The 8830-nt window shown below is 38.6% G+C and overlaps 1 pseudogene; it reads left to right on the forward strand.

Annotated features, from left to right (window-relative positions):
- Positions 1–571: 571 nt before the first annotated feature.
- On the forward strand, positions 572–7957 carry LOC140820089 (UDP-glycosyltransferase 90A1-like; annotated as a pseudogene).
- Positions 7958–8830: the final 873 nt, after the last annotated feature.

The raw sequence follows: 8830 nt of genomic DNA on the forward strand, positions 1-8830 counted from the left end.
TAATCACTTAAATATATTATTCGAAAAACGATTATTGTTATCTAAGATTAGAAAAAACAACAATAAAACTCATATCAAGTGTCACATATATCAATTTTGTAAGATAAATACTCGACTCGAAACGATTGATGACAATTTATTACTATTTATGTCGTAAGTATTAATTTTAACTTTATATATGGTTCGAATCGATCCATATCATATATATGGATCTGCGAAATCGTCTCACGAAAAAATCTACTCAAGAAACTGATATTTGCAACTTTTAAATTTGACTTTTTATTTGAAATATTTTATTTAAAATAATTTATATAAAGTGAGTACAATAATGTATGAAATAGGAAAAATTGCAGTTGTTGTTATGCTCAACAAATTAGATCATATACTTGAGGTTGTTTTTTTTATTTTTTTAAAAAATAATTAATTTTTTTTACATATATTTTTTTTTAATAATGTAATTTAATAAACACGTGTAATATATAATTTTTTGCCGCCATATTTATACAGTCAATAAACCGTCGGAGCAGGGAACCGAGGGCGTTATCCTATAAGATGGGCTATCCTCCATTTCATAAACTACGACTTCAATGGAGCAGGAAAAATCAATGGGTTCGATTTCCTGCCCGCACTTTGCCATCTTCCCTTTCTTGTCCCAAGGCCACACCATCCCTCTCCTGTACCTCTCCCGCCTCCTACGGCGGCGCTCCGTCGTTGTCACTCTCTTCACCACAGCCGGGAACTCCCCGCGCATCCGCGCATCCCTCCAAGACATGGACGTTTCCATTATTGAACACTATTTTCCGCAGAATATAGACGGTGTTCCTCCAGGTGTTGAAAACACTGATCAATTGTCATACGGATCCTCCTTTCTCCCTTTCGCGAGAGCAACAGAACAGATGCAGGAGAGCTTCGAGAAAGCCCTGGAAACCCTCCAGCCTCCTGCTTCATGCATCGTCTCCGATTCATTCTCTGGTGGACTCTGAAATCTGCGCAGAAAATCGGGGTGTCGAGGCTGGGTTTCTACGGGATGGGAAACTTTTCAGCCTCCATGTACCAAATACTGGGGAGATACAGCCCACATGCGGGTACAGATTCAGTTGATGAACCCTTTTCGATGTCTTATTTTCCTGAGATAAAGTTGACAAGGAATGATTTTGAGCCACCGTTTGGTGATATTAATCCATCGGGGCCTTTTGTAGATTTTATGATAGATAACGGAATCGCTCTGGCGATGAGTAATGGTTTGATCGTGAACAGCTTTTACGAGCTGGAATCCCGTTATGCTGATTACTGGAGCAAGAACGTCGGGCCGAAAGCTTGGAATATCGGGCCACTCTGCTTGGCGACGGCGCCGCCGGAGAATAATATATCGAAGAACTCGAGTTACCTGCGATGGCTGGATGAAAAATTGGAAAAGGGAGAACCCGTTATGTATGTTTCGTTTGGTACACAAGCCGAAATATCACCTGAACAGTTTCTTGAAATTGCAGAAGGTTTGGAGAAATCGGAGGTTAGTTTCTTGTGGGCTTTGAGATCAAAAGGGTTGGATTTTCTACCAGAGTTTGAATCATGGGTAAAAGGTAGAGGATTGGTAGCAAAAGAATGGGTTGATCAATCGACAATCCTTCAACATGACGGGGTAAAAGGGTTTCTGAGTCACTGTGGGTGGAATTCTGTGATAGAAAGCATCTCCGCCAGAGTGCCGATACTGGCCATGCCATTTATGGCAGACCAGCATCTCAATGCAAGGTTTGTGGCGGAGGAAATAGGGGTTGGACTGAGGACCTTGTCACGGGATGGGTCGGTGAGGGTTTACGTGGCGGCGGAGGAGGTGGAGATGAAGGTGAGGGAGCTAATGGGCGGCGGGAAGGTGGCGGAGGAGGTGAGTAATGTTATACAAAATGTATGGAATAAACAGAAAGGTATACTAAAACCAACGAACTAGTAGTATGAACAAAACAGTAGCACAATGCTTAAAATAAAACAAACCGAGGCCTGTATGAAAATACAGTGTCCTTAAAACAGATTCGTCCCCTCCGGGATGTGCTTCGAGGATGAACTTGGACGTCTGTTTCCCAGGATACAACGGAACAACCAGCAGTGACTTAGCACGAGACACTACTACGACGAACTGAAAGCGTACCTTTACTTTATCACCGAGATTTAACGGAGGCCAAAAGAAAAGCTAACAATATGAAATGCAAGAGAATACTTGAAAGAGAAAAGATTTTTATGCACTTGAAATGGAGAAATGAGCACACTATTTATAAGCCCCCAAAAAACATATCAAGAGTCATGCAAGATTAATTAACTCAATTAATCTTCCCATTAACTCAAGAATATGAAGAGCCACAAGTTTTCAAGTAACTCAAGAATGTGGAAAGTCAAAAGACATTCCACAATAATGAGCCACAACCAACTCAAGAATGTGGAGAACCAAAAGGCACTCCCACATTCATGACATATAATTTTTATTCAAATTTCCAACAATCCCCCACATGAATGAAAATTGATATAAATCTCGGTGACAAAGTTCTACAGTTGAATCCTGCATAGGATAGGTAGGTGTTATCCTTTGAACCTTTCCTCATGAAATATATTTGCTTTACTAGCTGACCAGTAGACATGATGTCCTTGAACTGTTCTGTCATTTATGTAAATTAAGATATATTTCACACAAGACTCTCCCTGATACTATTCAGTTCTCATTATTGTGTTCGTTTTGGCCATGAACACACGCCTGGTTCTGCGAGAGGGTCTAGAATTGAGCCTTGCAATTCCTTCGAAGCGGCCCCACTTCTCTCTCACATAGGTGATTCTATATTCTTCTCATCAGAATCATTAAAAGCCGTAAGCTTATCCTCAACATTCACTGTTTCATAATAGGAATGGACTAGGGATAACCCCACAGTGATTCTCCAAATTAATGTGATTAGGTTGTCCCATTGAACCTAGTTCTTGGGATCTCCAGTCAGCGTAGGTTGGGTTTTCCTTCGCACCAATTTATTTTATAGGCTTGAGCCCCATTCCCCTTGACGATTTTGCAACTAACTCTCTGTTTAACCCTTTGGTTAGCGGATCCGCTATATTATCCTTTGACTTTATGTAGTCAATAGAGATAACTCCAGTTGAGAGTAGTTGTCTAATGGTATTGTGTCTACGACGTATATGCCTAGACTTACCATTATACATATTATTTTGTGCCCTTCCAATCGCAGATTGGCTATCACAATGTATGCATATAGCCGACACAGGTTTTTCCCATCCTGGAACATCTTCTAAGAAGTGACGCAGTCATTCAGCCTTTTCACCACACTTGTCAAGAGCTATAAACTCAGATTCCATTGTGGATCTGGCTATTACTGTTTGTTTAGAAGATTTCCACGCAATTGCTGCACCTCCTAAAGTGAATACAAATCCACTTGTAGATTTTGAGTCTTTCATATCAGATATCCAACTTGCATCACTGTATCCTTCGATAACAGCAGGATATCTGGTATAGTGCAGCCCATGATCACGAGTGTACCTTAAGTATCTTAGCAATCTGATAATTGCTTTCCAGTGTTCAACTCCTGGATTACTCGTGAATCTACTCAATTTGCTCACTGCATAGGTTATGTCTGGTCTTGTACAACTCATCAGGTACATCAGATTCCAATGACTCGAGAGTATTCTAATTGAGACATACTTTCACCTCTATTCTTTGATAGATGTTGACTGGTATCTATCGGTGTTCTAGCCAATGCAGAGTCATCATTATTGAACTTCTCAAGTATTTTGTCAACATAATGTGACTGACTTAGAACTAGCCCTTCTGATGTTCTATGGATTTTAATTCCAAGGATTACATCTGCTAAGCCCAAATCTTTCATGTCAAATCTTGAGTTCAATAATTTCTTTGTGGATTTAATCATCTTATCATTACTACCAATGATAAGTATGTCATCTACGTAAAGACATAAAATGATATATCCATTTTCAGTGTTTTTTATGTATACACATTTGTCACATTCACTGAATTTAAATCCACTTTCCATCATGGCTTTATCAAATTTTTCGTGCCATTGCTTTTGTGCTTGTTTTAAGCCATACAGAGACTTCACCAGTTTACATACCTTATTTTCTTGCCCGGTCGCAGAAAATCCCTCAGGTTGTTCCATGTAAATTTCCTCTTCTAAATCTCCATTTAGAAAAGCAGTCTTTACGTCCATTTGGTGTACTTCAAGATTCCGCAAGGCGACAATCGCAAGTATCACACGGATAGAGGTTATTCTCGATACAGGAGAATATGTGTCAAAGTAATCAAACCCCTCACGTTGATGGTAACCTTTAATTACCAATCTGGCTTTATACTTATCTATTGTTCCATCTGATTTCTTTTTCCTTTTGAAAACCCATTTACAGCCTAGTGGTTTGCTTCCCGGAGGAAGATTTACTAATTCCCACGTATGGTTTTGTAAAATGGATTCCATTTCGGAATTGATAGCCTCTTTCCATAGAGGTCCCTCAGATGAACTAATTGCTTCCTTGAAGCTTTGAGGTTCACTTTCCATCATGAAAGTGATGAAATCCGGACCAAAGGATTTCTCAGTCCTAGCTCTCTTGCTACGTCTAGGTTCAATGTCTTGATAAAGCTCTTGTTCTTCATCAATTGTTTCATATAATCTTTTGGATGAACTTGGATCTTCTTAGATTTGCATGGAAACATGTGTTCAAAGAACGAAGCATTTCTTGATTCTATTATCGTATTCTTGTGAATATCAGGTATTTGAGATTCGTGTACAAGAAAACGATACGCACTACTGTTTTGAGCATATCCAATGAAAATGCAATCCACAGTTTTTGGTCCTATCTTTACTTTCTTTGGAGTGGGTACTGCTACCTTGGCAAGACACCCCCACACTCGCAAGTATTGGTAAGAAGGACTTCTACCTTTCCATAACTCGTATGGACTTTTATCTAGCTTCTTCCGGGGCACCTTATTTAAAAGGTAATTTGCTGTTAGAACAGCTTCCCCCCACATGTTCTGTGGTAAACCAGAACTTAATAGCAACGCATTCATCATTTCTTTCAATGTGCGATTCTTTCTCTCTGCAATGCCATTTTGCTGAGGAGAATAAGGTGCAGTTCTTTCGTGTTTAATACCGTGTTGAGAACAAAACTCAGCAAATGGTGATTCATATTCACCTCCACGATCACTTCTTAGCACCTTAATTTTCTTGCTAAGTTGGTTTTCAACGTCACTCTTATATTGGACAAATTTGTCAATAGCTTCATCCTTACTTTTGAGGAGATATACATAACAAAATTTGTGCTATCGTCAACAAAAGTGATGAAGTATTTATTTCCACCACGAGTTTGTACACTTTTTAAATCACATGCATCACTGTGAATTAGATCAAGTGGTTCACTATTTCTTTCAATTGTTCGAAAAGATGATCTCGTTAGTTTTGCCTCAACACAAGTTTCACATTTGTGTTGTTTGTCAATTTGGAATGCAGGAATGCTTTTCATGTTAATTAATCTACGAATTGTATCATAATTAACGTGTCCAAGTCTACCATGCCATAAACAAGAAGACTCAAGCAAGTAAGCAAAAGTGTTAACTTTATTCATCACGGGCTTAATAGCCATTACATTTAGTTTGAATAAACCATTACAAACACAACCTTTGCCAACAAACATTCCACTCTTTGACAAAACCACCTTATCTGACTCGAAGACAATGCGGAAACCGTGCTTGTTAAGAAGCGACCCGGGCACCAAGTTCTTGCGAATGTCCGGTACATACAACACATTGTTTAGAGTCAGTTCTTTTCCAGATGTCATCTTCAGAACAACTTTCCCTTGACCCTTGATTTCAGAAGTGGCGGAATTTCCCATGAATAGTTTTTCACCATTCTCAGATTCCTCAAGAGTAGCAAACATCTCCTTGTCGGAGCAAACATGGCGAGTGGCACCAGTGTCGATCCACCACTCCCTGGTGTTCGAACCCACCAGATTAACCTCTGATATTACAGCACAGAGATTCATGTTCGAAACCTCATGAGCAATGTTCTCTACCACATTCGCCTCTCGGTTTCTCTTCGGCTTCTTACATTCAGATGCCTTGTGACCCATACCATCACAGTTGTAGCATTTTCCGGAGAACTTTTTCTTTGACACGCCTGCTTTGGGTCCCATGTTCAACCTTTTGCTGGAGGAGGAAAATGTTCCCTTTTTCGAGCTTTGGCCATGCTCGACAACATTTGTCTAGCAACAACAGGAGAAAATAATCGTCTTTCCGAACTCTTGTTGTCTTCCTCGATGCGAAGTCGAACAATGAGCTCTTCAACATTCATCTCCTTTCGCTTGTGCTTCAAGTAGTTTTTGAAATCCTTCCAAGCTGGTGGTAGCTTCTCAACAATAGCAGCCACTTGGAATGATTCGCTCAAAGTCATCTCCTCACCATGAATCTCGTGAAGAATCACTTGGAGTTCTTGAACTTGGCTTATAACCGGCTTTGAATCCACCATTTTAAAGTCCAGAAAGCGACCAACAAGAAACTTCTTGGCCCCGGCATCCTCGGTTTTGTACTTTCTGTCAAGGGATTCCCACAGCTCTTTAGCCGTTTTCTTTTCGCAAAACACGTTGTAGAGCGAATCTGCTAATCCGTTTAGTACATAGTTTCGGCACAAGAAATCAGAATGATTCCATGCCTCAACCGCACTAACAGATTCAACATCTCCCTCACCTTCGTTGAGTTTAGGAGCATCCTCCGTGAGGAATCTAGCCAGGTTCAGCATCGTCAAGTAAAACAGCATCTTCTGCTGCCACCTTTTGAAGTCCACACCCACACCAGTAAACTTCTCAGGTTTTTCACCGTGACTTGCTGGAATAGTAACCGCAGCAGCACGTGGGGTACCATGAGGGACAACTTGAGGAGGGACAACATGACCAGTTTCCCTTTGCACGTTGGTTTCAGTAGCCATATCTGAAACAACACGTAATGAGTAATCTGTTTTAAGATTGTTATACAAAATGTATGGAATAAACAGAAAGGTATACTAAAACCAACGAACTAGTAGTATGAACAAAACCGTAGCACAATGCTTCAAATAAAGCAAACCGAGGCCTGTATGAAAATACAGTGTCCTTAAAACAGATTCGTCCCCTCCGGGATGTGCTTCGAGGATGAACTTGGACGTCTGTTTCCCAGGATACAACGGAACAACCAGCAGTGACTTAGCACGAGACACTACTACGACGAACTGAAAGCGTACCTTTACTTTATCACCGAGATTTAACGGAGGCCAAAAGAAAAGCTAACAATATGAAATGCAAGAGAATACTTGAAAGAGAAAAGATTTTCATGCACTTGAAATGGAGAAATGAGCACACTATTTATAAGCCCCCAAAAAACATACCAAGAGTCATGCAAGATTAATTAACTCAATTAATCTTCCCATTAACTCAAGAATATGAAGAGCCACAAGTTTTCAAGTAACTCAAGAATGTGGAAAGTCAAAAGACATTCCACAATAATGAGCCACAACCAACTCAAGAATGTGGAGAACCAAAAGGCACTCCCACATTCATGACATATAATTTTTATTCAAATTTCCAACAAGTAAGAGGGTGGCTGAATGGGGAGGAGCCGCGCATGACGCCATGAAAGAAGGCGGTTCTTCATGGGTCACGTTGGATTTACTGATTGAGAGCGTGATGGGAAAATCAACTGATTAATAGTCAATCTCCTATTGATATTTTTGTAATTTAAATAAATCCTTTTTAATATTTATTTATATATATTGTTATTCTCCATATTTATTTTCTCAACTCTCCTAAGGTTTAACTTTTCAAATAACTAAAAAAATGTTATAAAAATCATTCCAATGTGATAAATGTTCGATTAACCATAGAGTTGACAAGGAATGATTTTCATATAATCTTTTTATAATTTATCGCGTCCCTTTGTCTAGCTACTTTGCACACCGCGTGTATGTACAGTTTTTTTATAATTATCGAGGGATTTAAGTGGAATTTGATTAATTATTAAGAGATTAAAGTGCTATTTGAATTGTTATAATTAAAAAAAATAAAAACAAAAGCGTTTGTTAGAAAATAAAAACAAAAATGTAATATTAATATAACATAATGGCAAAATTGGAAGAGCGAAAAACAGTCTAAGACATCATTTTTGTCTCTAATATAGATATTCTTAATAATAGTAATAGATATTTAGTTTCAATGTGATAAATGTTCAGTCAACCATAGATGGATTTAGACTTCACGTGCCCACATACACTTTAATAATGTTCCAAGGTTTATTAAATGTGAAGCTAGAGGATTCAAATCTTTAATAACAAATACGATTGTTTGTTTGATTAGTATGTCTTTTGTAGGAAGTCTCACAGATAAAGATTCGTTAGATGAGTCAACATTACTTATATTTAGAATAATAATCGATATTTTTGACGTAAAAGTAATATTTTTCATGGGATGAACCAAATAAGATATCAGTCACACGTAAGTTTTTATGTGTTTGGATATACTCATCAGACATTAATTTTATGTGTTTTTGACAATACATTGTGTAGTATATTCAACATATATGGAACTATCAGTGTTTATTGTACTATTCTTGGTATTTTGTGTGCGAAATACTTTAAATTGAAAATTTTGAAGAACATAGATCCGAGAATTGGAATTGGATTTGAGGATTAGTACAATGGTCGAATATGATATCCATTCAGATGAGATTGGATCCTCTGCACTGTAGAGCCATTGGAGCCCATGCGGATCAAAGACGAGGCAAAAAAAACGAGGGACGAAACAATATATTAAACAT

Source organism: Primulina eburnea, chromosome 18 (assembly GCF_022965805.1).
Source record: "Primulina eburnea isolate SZY01 chromosome 18, ASM2296580v1, whole genome shotgun sequence".
Taxonomy (NCBI): domain Eukaryota; kingdom Viridiplantae; phylum Streptophyta; class Magnoliopsida; order Lamiales; family Gesneriaceae; genus Primulina; species Primulina eburnea.